Below are 13,817 nucleotides of genomic sequence, written 5' to 3'. Positions count from 1 at the left end.
ATATATATAATTTTTTTTAAGTTTTTTTGTATAGACTAGATATTAGTTCTCTGTCCAAGGAATAGCAGGTAAATTTTTTTTCCATTTCTGTAGGTTGTCACTTTACTCTTTTGATTATTTCCTTTGCTGTGCAGAAGGTTTTCAGTTTGATATGTTGCTATTTGTTGATTATTGGTATTATTTCTTGTGCAACTGGGGTTCTTCTCAGGAAGTCCTTACCTATACATAAGTATTCAAAAGTTTTACTTATTTTATATTTTAGCATATTGTGTTTCTGTTTTAATATTTAAATTAATCTTAGATCCATTTTTTTTATTCCAGTTCATGGTGAGAGACACAGGTCTATGTTTAATATTCTATATGTACAGTTTTCCAGTGCTGTTTGCTGAAGAGGCTGTCTTTCCTCCAGTGTAAATTTTGGTCCCTTTGTCAAAGATCAGGTAGTTGAATATGCCTGGAGTTTTTTTCTGCATCCTCTATTCTTTTCCATTGATTAACATGTCTGTTTTTTTTCCAATGCCATGCTGTTTTTATCATTATAGCTTTATACTATAACTGAAGTCCAGGATTGTGATGCCCCCTGCCTTGCCCTTATTTCCCAGAACTGCTTTTCCTAGTCTAGGTCCCCTGTGAGTCCATATGAATTGTAGTATTGTTTTCTCTAGTTTTTTGCACAATGCTTTTGGTTATTTTGAGTGGGATTGCATTAAATCCGTATATCAGTTTTTGAAGAATGGCTGTTTTGACGATACTACTTCTGGCTGTCTAGGACAGGGGATGTTTTTTTCATTTTCTGATGTCCTCTTTGAGCTCCTTTTTCAGAGTACCATAGTTTTCATTGTAGATGTCTTTCACTGCCTTGGTTAAATTAATTCCTAAGTAATTTTTCTTGATGCTATTGTGAATGGTATTATTTCCCTAATTTCTTTCTTGGCAAGGTTATTTTTGGTTTACAGGAATGGTATTGATGTTTTTGTTTGTTTGTTTTGATATCGGGGATCTGACTCAGGACCTTGTACTAGAGAGTACCACTGAGCTAAATCCCTCGCCCAGGAATGATGCTGATTTTTGTGTGTTAACTTTGTAAACTGTACTGGTACTGAGTTTGATTATTAGTTCTAGGAATCTTTTGGTAGAGCTTTTTGGGTCTTCTATGTAGAGGATCATGTCATCTGCATGTAATGATAATTTGACTTACTTCCTACACATAGCCCTTTTATTTCTTTTCTTTCCTTATTGCTCTGGCTGTTTCAAGAGCTGTATTGAACAGGAGTGGTGGTAGTGGATATATCCTTGTCTTGTTCCTAATTGTAGAGTGAAAGCTTTTTCCTTCTCCACATTTAATATTGACAATTGACAGTAAGTTTTTCATAAATGGCTTTTATCAGATTGGGATAAAGTCCTTCTATCCGAGTTTTGTTCAGGATTTTAATTGGTCAAGGATGTTGGATTTTTGTCAAAGACTTTTTCTACATCAATTGAGATGATCATGTGATATTTACCCTTGCTTCTATTTATATGGTGTATTACATTTGTTGATTTGCATATGTTGAACTATCCCTGCATCCCTGGGATGAATTCTACTTGGTCATTATGTATGATCTTTTTGATGATTTTTGCATTGTGTTTGCCAGTATCTTGCAGAAGATTTTTACATCTATGTTCATTTAGGAGATTGGGCTGTAGTTTTACTTTTTGGTTGGGTCCTTTTCTGGTTTTGAAATCAGGGTAGTGCTTGCTTTCAAGAATAACTTTGAGAATATGCCTTCTTTCTTAAAAAAATTTCATTAAAGAGTTTGAGGAGTAATGACATTAGATCTTCCCTAAATTTCTTAGATAATTTGGCAGTGAAGCCATCAGGACTTGGGATTTTCTTAGTAGGTTTTTATTGCTTCTTCAAACCCACTTTCTGATTGTATTGTTGAGGGATTTTATACCTTATTGGTTCAGGTTTGGCAATTCATATATATCTAGAAATCTATCAATTTCTTCTGAATTGTATATATTAGAGCACAGATTCTCAAATTAGTTACCAACAATTTCTAGTTTTTGGCAGAATCTGTTGTGATTTTTTGTCATTTCATTGATTTGGATCTTTCCTTTTTTGGTAAGATTGAGTAAGGTTTGTCTATTTTGTTTATTCTCTTAGTGAAGCAGCTCTTCAATTCATTGATTCTTCATATTGTTTTTTTAGTCTCAATTTTATTAATTTTTGCTATGGTCTTTAAAATTTCCTTCCTTGTTCTATCTGTGGATTTGGATTGTTCTTATTTTTCTTAGACCTTGAGGTGGATCATTAGGTTATTTATTTGGACTTGCTCTGTTTTTCTGATGTAGACATTCCTAGCTATAAACTTCCCTCTTAGGACTGCTTTCATTTTGTTTCATAGATTCTGATGCTATTGTTTGATTCTAGAAGCTATTTTATTTCTTGATTTCTTCTGTGACTCATTGATTACTCAAAAGGGTATTGTTTAATTTCCATGGGTTTGCATATTTTGTGGTTTCTTTTACTATTGATTTCTAATTTCATTGCATTATGATCTGATAATATGTATGGGATAATTTTGATTTTTTTGCATTTACTTAAGCATGCTTTATGGGCTAACGTGTCTGCTTTGGTGCGAGTCCCATGTGCTGCTGAGAATAATGTTTATTTTGTTGTTAGAGCACTGATTAGATATCTGTGAGGTCTATTTGTTTGAAGGTGTTCAATTCTGATATTTCTTTGTTTATCATTTGTTGTGTTTCTATTAAAAAGTTGGGCATTCTGGTGTTTGGTACATATGTTTATAATTGTTCCCTTCACCAATATGTAGTGACCTTCTATGTCTCTTCTGATCAGTCTTGGTTTTGATATATACTTTGTATGAAATTAGGATAGCTGCTCCTCTTCTTTTCTGGGTTCTGGTTGCACAGACTATTGTTTTCCATCTTTTTTTAATCTGAGAGAATGTGTGTTCTTCCGTGATGGCAGGCACTGGACTCAGATGAATTGTCTGCCTGGTGGGTTGAGAGGAAGCAACAGGCCTGGTGTTATGTGGGAATTTTGGTGTTACTAAACACGGACGGGACAGTTGGACTTATTGTGTCTTGAATCTTTCTCTGTCCTCTGGCCTTTCTTCCTTGTGCCTGCTGTCTCCAGCACACCTGCCTAGAATGCTCCTTTCTACTTTCCAAATCTTACCTGTGGCCCAAGGCCCTGCTCTCACCTAACTGGTCAGGACCAGCCAGTTGGAATGGCTGTTGCCTCCATGCAGTCACTGTGTGTGATGGAAACAGCCCTTCCCAGGCCTCTTCATCTGGCTTGTGTTTACAGACTTTACTGTATGCTCTCTCCTTCTTCCTCAGGTCTCCCCCCAGCCTGTTGTTGTCATTGGTGGGGTGGTGGTGGTGAGGTAGAGCAAGGACAGGTAGTTTAGCATCTGGGCTCAGAGCTCGGGTTTGCCACTTCTCTGTGACTTTGGTTAAGTGACTACTTTCTTAAGCGTCTTTTTCCTCATCTGTAAAACACTGAAAGTAATAGTTTCCTAAACTGTGGGGTTTGGAGTTGTTACAGCGGTGAAATGACGCACTGCCTGTAAAGTGTTTACCGTAATGGCTGGCACATGGTCAGTACTCCAGAAGCCTTAGGCAGGACTGTTACCACCATCCCGCTTTCTAGTTTAGGAAGAGTGTGGGGTGCGTAGGTGACTTAATCCAGTTGTATCATCAATTGTTAAAGACTTCAGAGGTCAGCCAACAGGACTGTTTGGTGGTGCTGGACACTGCTAGCACAGGGACGCTCACGCTGCACCGAGCGGCACAGTGGGGGGAGCATATGAGTCCTGGTGTGGAGATAGAATAGATAGGGTAGAAGAATCTGTGCACAGCAGAAAGAACTCTTCACCTGGAGGCAAAATAGCAGCTCTCTGAAGAGAGTGCCTGCCTGTCATTTCTTCCCCTTGTGTCCCCAGCGTTCCTCATGTCGTGGTGAGGCAGTAGTAAGTGCTAGTTCAGTCTCTGTTGAAGGGTGACCAGAATCCCTGGGCCACAGCTCTGAGTCTGAGCTCGGTGACCCTGAATAGCTGTTCATGTCCTGCGCATTACAAGGATCTTCCCAGTGCACGGAGGGATTGGAACTGTTGCAACCCTGCTGGCTGTTTTGATCTGCTGTTTTCTGACTTGACTCCTGGCAGCTTTCCACCACCAGTGTGTATATTTGCCTCAGTTGTACTTTTGGAGGACTGATGGAGAGGTGAAGACATGAATGGGATGACGGGCACCGGGGTTGCCCTGGTGCGGCCAGTACTGCAGGCAGGCTGGGCTGTGCAGCGGCCCTTCAGTTGTGGACAGCCTGGTCTCCTGCGAATGCTGGAAAACTTCCCTGGCAGCCGCCTGTGCTGCTGTTGCTCCTGCCTAGGGTCACTAGAGAGTCCTAACAACATCCCACCAACTCTCCGCTGCCTAGAAACCTCTCTAGCATCTGGTTGGCCACACAATACAACTTCTAAGCATAGCATTTGATGCCTTTGAGATGCTCTGTACACTATCTGCTTTTCTTAGGTTATTCCTTCCTGCCAGTCCTCAGACCCCCAGCCCCACACTGTGAACTCCTCACATGCTCCTCAGGCTTTTTGCATAGACTATCCATCGCACCTGTCCTGCACGACATTGCAGCCTGGGCCCCTTCCCGTGTCTGCTCAGATGTCCTTCGTAAGGGATCTTCTTTCCTCGGTCGGATCGATTCTTTGTCCAGATAAGCTGTAGCACCTGGATTATACTTGCTTCTTTTTATTACTTTGTGTATACGTCAGGTAGGATACTCTGGTTGTTCAGATGCTGGCTTTGGTATTGAACAGACTAGGACTCATATTCTGGGTCAGCCGTTCACTGGCTGTGTGTGCTTGGGCAAGTCACTTCATCTCTTTTGCTTCAGCCTCTGTTATGGGTTAGATGTGAAGTGGCCCCCAGAAGTCTCATGTTCAAAGATGGGGCTTTGGGGAGGTGATTGGATCGGGGGCATCATAATCATCATGGGTCGGTCCAGTGATAGTTCATAACCAAATGTGCTGTTAGGAGGTGGGGTCTAATTGGAAGAGGTGTGTCCCTGGGTGTGCCTTTGAAGGTTATGTCTCCCTGCCTCCCTGCTCCCCGCTTTCTGCCCCCCGGCTGCCATGAGGTGAGCAGTGTTTCTTCTGCCGGCCCCTTCTGCAGTGTCTCTGTCTTGGCACCAGACAGCTACGGACTGAAACTCTGAGACCGTGAGCCAGAATAAACCTTTTCTCCTTTAGGTTGCTGGTGTCAGATATTTTGAAAGTGACTAATACATCACCTTTATTGGTGAAATAGAGTTAATAATTCTTGGCTTGTGAGGTTTTGTGAGATGACAGATTTGTGGTTCTTCACAAGTGACAGCTAATACACCTCTAACACTGTAGCCTCCACTCCGCTTGTGTACAAGTCAGTTTCAGCAGGCAGGGTAACTTTCTTTTATGCAGAAAAATGTGAGGGAACCACAATGGCAGATCCACCTGGGACGGAAACTACACCCCCAGTAAAATCGGCTTGCGACAGTGTAGCTCTAATATCTACACCCTTCCAACCCCACAGTCCCTGAGTCTTGCCAGGCTTTGCATGGCCCGATCCTCAATAGAAAGATTTGGAATTTTCTTATGCCTTATGTCTCTGTGCTTTTGTAAAGTTAATATTCAGAATTGGGATTAGTTATGGAAAATCCTCCATTTTTCTCCCCCTTTTTCCTCTGTGAAGCAGTGGTAATGTGCCTGGGACCGATGTACATTTACTAAGACCTTCACAGATGCTTCTTGATTTGGTCATACAGTGCTCAGAGGTGGGTGAGAGGCACCGTGCTTATTACCATCCTCATTTTATGGACAACTGGAGCTCAAGCCCTCATTCTCTGCCTCTAAGGAGGGGATTCTTCCTCTAATTATTCAATCTCTTTCTGGCTTGTTTTCCTGGCATTTGTGTACTGTTTGGAGGAGAAGAAAAAGATCCAGGTCATATCTGCCCACCTGTCCTCAGTGCAAGCTTGCTTCTCTGTGATCCATTTTTCTAGTAAGTGAAGAACAGGCAGGTAGAGAAGGAGGGGAAGACATGGTCACTTCACTTCCTGCCGTAAGTTATAAACTCGCTGCACGGATAAGCACGTGCATCTTTTTTGAGCAAATGGTCATAGAATGTCTGCTTTGTGCCTAGCACTGTGTGTTAAGGGTCAGTGAAGTACTGGCTGGCTGGAAGAAAAGGGGTTTCCCAGGCTTCCAGCAATGGCACAGTTATTACAGAAAGATAATTAGGATATTTACCGTAACATTGTTACATGTGCTGTGAAGAGAACTTACGAAAAATTAAATGGTAGAACAAGTAGACCCCAATAAAATAAGAATACATTACAGAATCATCATGTATCAGCTCTGGTCCTACTTCATTTTAAAACTGAGAAGTCCAGGATCTTAGAAGGTACACAGCAGAGCCAAGACAGATTTCTAATTAGTGCCGTTTCCACGAGCAGTGTATGCAGGGGTGTTTAGAGTAGAAGTAGAATTTTTGAGAAAGGTTTTAATTTCTACTATCAGAACTCATTTCTGGTCCTTTTTTTAAAGAAAAACTTATAGGAGAAAGCCTAAAGGAACAAAATTCATGCCTTTGTGGTGTGGGAAGAACATTTCTACCAACTGAGAAGTCTCCAAAGCATTTGAGGTCATTGGTTTCTGTAAGGACTTAATTTTACACTACATTTTTGCAGATAATTATTACCTAAACAGATATACCTGCATTTGCACAGCAGAAGAAACTAGATTGAGGTGGCTTCTAAAAGGTTCTGCTACTATTGAAAAGCCCTGGGAACTTTTAATCCTAGAAGGGAAACAGATGTGGGAGGTGCAGGTTCTGAGGCCAGAGAAAGAAGAAAGCTCTCATACCTGCGTACTAGCTGAGGCTGCCAGGAGGGAACTGGGAAAGGCATGAGGAAGGCTCTTCCTAAATGCAGAAGAGAAGACATAGGTGCATATGCATTCTTAACATCCGGGCAAAACTTCATTTCCTCCTGCAGAACTTCCCCTCCCCCCATGCTCCAGTAAGTACAGATTTAAGAGGCGATCCCTTTATTATAAAGGAGAGCAAACTTTACCTTAAGCACTACAGTAGGTGCCTGTGAGCTCAAATACAGGAAAGGAACAGAATAAACGAGTCGTTAATCAATATAGATGACACAGAGGGTATGCTCTCTCTCTGGTGAGGCTCCAGCTAGGTAGCCCTAGACTGACTGTCTAATTCTTCCTACTGTTACAGATTTTTGTCTCAGAACTAACCCACGGAGAGCGCTATCGCGAGAGACCCTAAGTGTCTAGAGCCAGCAGTGCTTGTTTATTCACCTTTCTCTTGTGCTGAGGCTGAGGTTGGGGCTTGGGATGGGGGAACAGTAAGGAGAAGGGAGCCAAGTATGTGTGCTCAAAATGAAATAAATCAAGATATTGAACGTAACCCAGACTCGAACACACTTGTGTGAAAAAATCAAAGGACTTAGGTATAAGCAAGGTTTCTAAAGCAGGGCATGGGAAGTAGTAACCATAAAAGAATCTTCATGAAAATTAAAAACTTGTGCTCATCAAAAGACACTGTTAAGAGTGAATAAGCAAGCCACCAATTGGGAAAATATTTGCAAAACATTTATCTGATGAAAGATTTGTATCTAGAACATACTGAACACTCATGTAACTCAAAAATAAAAAGGCCAATTCTTCAGGAATGGGTTAAAGAGTTAACATAGATTTTTAATAGAGGAGATATTTAACAGTGCTGTCATATGAAAAGTATAAATTAAAACTGTAATGATACGCCACTACACCAGAGGGACTAAAACAAAAAGCTGATGACTCCAAGTGTCGGTGAGGGTGCAGAGCAGCCGGGAGCTCTGAGCGGAACAGGAGGTGCATCAGTCATTGCCTACTAGAGAAACAGATTTAATGCCGGCTATGCAAATATGTAAGAATTCACAAGATTGGCTTAGAGTGGCCTCCCACAGAGTCAGGTGTGGAAAATGCGAAAGGACCATCTGTGTGCAGGAGAGCCAAAGGGTCCATTCGAAGGCCAGTTCAGTGTAGTGTCCCGCGCAAGTCCATATCAGGAGGCCAAAGGGTCTGTGCTGAGGGCTGATGGGACTGCGATGAAAGCCAGGAGACGACGTCCAAGGAGAAGGCGAAGACTGGAGCTCCACCAAAGAAGCAGAAGCAGCCTGCCTTCCTGTTTCTCTTTTATTCCGTGCAGGCGGCCAGCCTGACGCCCACGATGTGTCTTCTGTCTTCAGTAAATCCCTGAGCCACGCCCAGAACTGTGCTGATAATTGGGTGTTTCTTACCCAAGTGGAGGCAGTCAGTTAACTTTCGCAGTAGGGTTACACAGTGGCACAAACCCTTTGGAAAAACCTTAGGCAGATTTTTTATAAGACTAATGATCCAGCAGTTTTATTTCTTCAGTGTTTCCCTGATAGATGAAAGCCCATGTCCACAAAATAATTTTTTCACAAATAGTTATACCAGCTTTATAATAATAAAAAAAACCCTAGAAGTGCAGGTATCCATTAGTGGAGGAATGGGTAACAAACCATGGTACATTTACATAGTGGAATGTTAGTCAACAATAAAAGGCATGTGTGACTGATATGCATATCGTTATTTTGCTGAGTGACAGAAACTTTTCATAAGAGTAAATACTGTGTGTCAAAACTCAAATGGTTCTTCTAAGATCCACACATTTCTTGATGTACACATTTTACTTTATCAAGCTTGTAAACATGTTTACGTGTTTAAATGCTTAGGGGTGAAGTATAGAGAGGTCTGTGCTTTAAGTGTATCTAAAAATAAGGCATGTTAATGGCTAGAGTGAGGGATGGCTAAATCAGTGATAAAGCAAGTACAGCAAAATTTTAATGATAGGACTGAGGTGTAGTGGGCATTACTGCAAAATACTTTTGGTTTCTCTGTGTGCTTGAAAATATTTATGATAAATATGTTGTAGTGGAAGATGCACATTGCAATTGCGTGAATAGAAAATAATTGTGATTTATTATCCTTCATTACACAGCGTTGCTATATTCCTTGTCTTATTCAAAATTCCATTAAAACTCACCCTGGGAGCCGCTGTAACACAGCTGATTTATCAAGTTCAGAAGGAGCCTTCTGGGCCGGGCTGACTCACATGTATCACCTGAATACTTTTGAATTAATCTTAACTGCAGCTACGATTTTCTTCCCCTTTGAACGTGATCATTCCTAAATGCAGGGTGCTTGGAGTAGCTTTGGAACTGTTGATTTTACTGTATGCTAATTCACAGAACAGAGAATCTATGAGTAAAAGATTGGGAAGTGGTGAAGGGGAAGGGAGCAGAGTTGAGTAATATACAAAATTCTGGCTTTTCAACAGATTTAATAAAAGATGAACTAGGTCACCTTTTTCTCTCTGATGAAGGTTATCTACCTACAGTGCAGTGGTGGATATCAAGTACAGAGTTGAGATGGTTGTTCACTTTAACTTTCAAGACGTTAGACAAAAATGTCAGTTACAGGGCCAGGGATGTAGCTCAGCGGCACAGTGCCTGCTTGGCAAGCGCTACTCTGGGTTCGATTCCTATTACCAAAAAAAAAAAAAGCATCAGATGCATTGTTCCACGTAGCAGTATCGTGAAAGCTTTTCACTGGGGGAGGGAAATTATAAACCACTGTGGCAAATCACAGAGTGAACTGAGGACAGAGATTAGATCAACATTCATTCCTTCTTTGTTTTCTTGGAAGGAAGTCAGAGCAACATTTTTCTCATTTTTGTTTGCAGTGAACCTATTTTTTAACTGATCCATGCAGTAATTATAGGAAAGGAAAAGTGGAAGTAGTGGGTTCAGCATATTGGATAGTGAGCTCTTGTGTGATCGATCATGAAAACTTCAAAAGAAAGCAAAACTAAGCACATCTTGCTAGTAAAGTTGGCTCTGCCATTCCCCTTCTACCATGTCAAGCCTTTAATAGCCAGGTATTTTTTAGGGGGGGATCCTTTATTGTCCCTTCCCTGCTGGCCCAAGACCCACTGTAATGACCTGTCTAGAAAGTGTGTGCTCCTGGCATTTGCCTCCCGTGGAAGACACTTCCCCTGGAAAGTACCCGACAGTGACACTTAGCTGTATCCCAGCCTGCCCTTTACAGTGATTTTGAAAATACAACACACTCACCATGAGCTTTGGCCTTGGTGGGACCAGTAATTGGAAATAGAATTTCCATGAGGGACAGAAGTTCCCCAGGTGATAGGCCTGGGTTGGACTTGTCCAGATGGTGCTCTGGGATTGCATAAGGGCAACCTAGAAATCATGCCTTATGATACATTGAGAAATCCAAAGCATTCTGATGACAGTGAAAATTGTACTGATAGAATGGGGTATAAGAAAGCTGCTTATTGGCTGTATTTTTATGATGGGAAAGAAGGGGAATAAAGGGGAGGGGGAGATGGTATGTATGTGCTAAGCTCTCATTCTTGAACAAAGAGGAGCCGCCTGTCTCTGAGTCATTGCAGTAGACTACACTGAGTACAGAGCATCTTGGCAGCAGTGACTACTCTGATTACAGAGTACTCTGATTACAGGCCTTGAGGTCCTGGCCTTAAGAGTGAGCTTTGGAAGAAGCAGCCCTTAAGAGCAAAGAGCGCAGTTAGACCCATGCTGATGCTATTGAGGTAGACCCCAGGGTCTACCTCCTCTGCTTTCAGAAGAGCAAGCCAGATAGAAATGAGTCTGTGGGGTAGAGTCTCTGCCAACATTTCCTTGGTGGTTCCAGTGTGCCACTTCATTGTCCCCTAGCAGTCCCTCTGTGTGCCTCTGGTCTCCCGTGCTTCTCTGCAGACAGCGTTATTCCTCTCTGCTTTACTCTCAAGCTGCTCTGTTCGCCCTTCCAGGAAGGTGTGCTAGTTGGGGTTGGGGAGGGGGAATTCTATACCACTCTCCATACTAAGCTCCCTAAATGCCCCCTTTTCTTCCAGATTTGTGCCCTGTTTTCTAACATAGCAGACCTTATGAGGGTTCAGGATGTATCATTTAGTTTTGCACTAACCACTAACTGCCCATACCATGTCAGGTGTAGACAGAATTTGCTGAAACTAGATAATCAGCAGCCATAGTTCTATTTGGCTTTCTAATCTGTGTGTGTTATACTGGGGGGTAGACAGTTCCCTGTGGATATCTGGGCCAGTTTGGTGTTCATAGATCCAGGAAACCCAGTGCAAAGAGAACATGGGGCTCTGTGGAGATCACGTGGTCCTAGTTCCTCAGGGAAGGAAAGGCGCCAACTGAGAAAATTCAGGTGGGGTAGGCAGCTAGAGAGAGAAGAGAGTTCTGTGCATAGTTCCATTGCTTTACATTTTTCCAGAGAAGATTTGAAACTGTAAACTGGCCAACGAGATACCACAGAATTGGTGGAATGCTGGAGTGGAAGGGTCCAAACCTCACTTTGTGCTTCCTGATGAAATGTGGGCAACTCAAGGATGATTCCACATTTAGACTGACCGGCATGGCGTGGTGGGTTTGGTTGGTCACTGCTAGCCGGTGTATGCTTCCTCATGGTCCGAATGATGGAGAGAAGATGGTGGCTGATGGCCAGGCTCCAGAAGAGTGGGCTCTGGTCATGTCCTGATTGTCCCGATATGGAGATAATTTAGAACTGTTAATTGACGCCTTAGTACAGTGATGTGAACTTTTTAGAGCTTTCAGTATACAAACAGCCTGCTGCAGTATGCCTGCCATAGGTTTGCCACCCCTGAACTAGTATGTGGGGAAAACTGAGCTGCACAGTATGGTGTAGCCTCAGGAGCTCCCGGATTGAGGTGACAACTGAAACAGGCATGGGAGGTGAGAGGGAGTCTGCTTTGGTGCATGCTAGGAAGACAGAGGGAAAGGCTGACTGGGGAAATAAAGGCAGCGAAAGGAAGCCCTGAGGAAAGCCCTTGAGGTGGGAGGTCCTGTACCCTGAGAGAGTTTCTCTGGTTTTGTTTGTTTGTTCATTCATTTTGGGGGTTTTGTTTGTTTTAAGCCAAATATTGGTAAAATCACAATCAAGTGTCATTGTGCATGGAGAGAGGCAGAGGCAGGTAATTGGGCTTTAGTTTCAGCTCAAGCTACTGTCTTGTTTTATAAATCAGATAATTTTTTTCCCTCCAAGCCTCAATTTGCCAATCTATATTTTATTCCTTGAGAATTCTCAAATTGTAGCATGAGGGTACATCTTTGCTTTCACCTGTGTGATGTTGAATCTTCCTGTCCCCCTTCTACATGACTTCACATCTACCTGGCAGTTTTCAGTTATGAAAGTGTCAGTGTTACAATCTCTGACATGCTCTGCTCCTTCCCTCACCCTTACAATGCATCGCTTAATGTCTCCATTTTTGGGAAAGAAAAAGAAGAAGAACACTACAAAGGCAAATACCTTTTAACCTCATGGGGCATTACTGAGAGTGTTTGTTTGTTTGTTTGTGCAGCTTCTCTAACTAAAGTTGGCTGCAAGCTTCCTCTGACAGGTATCCATGGGAGGATCCTCTGTGGGGTCTGTGGAGACTTCCCCACAAGGACACGAGGCTCTGATTCCTGTGGCACAGCTTCTGGTTGTTAGCATGACCTTGCATTGTATCCAGTCCCCTTGAGTGAGGTCCCAGAACTAGCTTCAGCCTAGCCACCCTGTGGGGTTCATTTGGCTCATCGTGGGCATGTGGGTCCCTGCCATGCCAAAGGGCAGCAAGATGATGATCTTACTCTGGAAAACAGAGTCTTACTCAGGACTGTAGCAAAGCCAGCAGTCCTCAGAGGGATGACATGCTAGTTTTTCCTCCTCCTCCTTTTCCTTCTTTTTTTTTTCTTCCTCCTTGGAGTACTTTTTATTTGCTAGGAAATGAATGCTGTCCAACTACACCCCAATTTGAAGGTGGTAGTCACTGAAGTAATCTGGACTGTGGCTCCTTCAGTGGCAGTTAATCCATCTGAGCTCTAGAAAGGTCAGGCAGTTTGAGAATATCTCCTGCGTGTGTATATGGCTTGATTCAATCATCACAATACCGGTACTGTTTACTCTCTTCCTTCTGATGATTCTAGGAACTTCAGCCACTGGGGGTTATGCCAGCGAAACTTTTCTCTCTGAACTTTCTCACCCCATTCTTCATTACATTCTGCTGTAATATCTAGTGAGTTATCACAGACCTTTTGGATTTTATTATTTTTATTGTGTCAGTTCTGTCATACGTGGGAATCTGTGTTTCCTTGATTATGAAGTCTCTCATGGTTTGGTGGAAAACCATCAGGTAGAAAACATTAATTATCGGACACACAAATTTATCATCTTCTTTAGCATTCAGAAATTCAGTGAGGGCAGGGATTATTCTAGATTTAGCTAGCAGTGTAGCTCAAGAGTCATCTGTAGATACACTTCCAGTCACTGTAATCACTTCTAAAACCAGGACATCTTCTTCAGTACCTGGTTTTAGTTCATCCTTGAGGTATGGAGCCAACTTGTACTCCTTAAAAACCAGTTCCCAGTCCAAGTCTGGAATGATCAGAATTGCCAAAATTCTCAAACATTCAGTTACAAAGACTGTCTCTTCTTCATTAAAGATCTGGGCTTTAAGGTCCACAACATAAATTTTTAGTTGGTTTGCTGTGCTGAGAAATGTTTCTGATCATTTTCATTAGCAGTGAATCTTTGAACTTCAGAGCTCTTTTCATGAGCATCTTTAACCCATTTTCTTCATAGATCAGCCATATATATATATATATATATATATATATATATTCATTT

At 42.2% G+C, this 13,817-nt stretch overlaps 1 protein-coding gene and 1 pseudogene across 6 annotated transcripts in view; one reads left to right on the top strand and one right to left on the bottom strand.

Annotated features, from left to right (window-relative positions):
- Positions 1-13,817, top strand: part of Cacna1d (calcium voltage-gated channel subunit alpha1 D) — a 325,064-nt gene that overhangs the window by 132,984 nt on the left and 178,263 nt on the right. The gene's annotated exons all lie outside the window — the stretch shown is intronic.
- Positions 12,904-13,817, bottom strand: part of LOC104875560 — a 2,375-nt pseudogene continuing 1,461 nt past the window's right edge.

This window comes from Fukomys damarensis, unplaced genomic scaffold (genome assembly GCF_012274545.1).
Source record: "Fukomys damarensis isolate Sample0158 unplaced genomic scaffold, DMR_v1.0_HiC HiC_scaffold_28, whole genome shotgun sequence".
NCBI lineage: Eukaryota > Metazoa > Chordata > Mammalia > Rodentia > Bathyergidae > Fukomys > Fukomys damarensis.
This window is presented reverse-complemented; position numbering and strand designations above follow the sequence as displayed.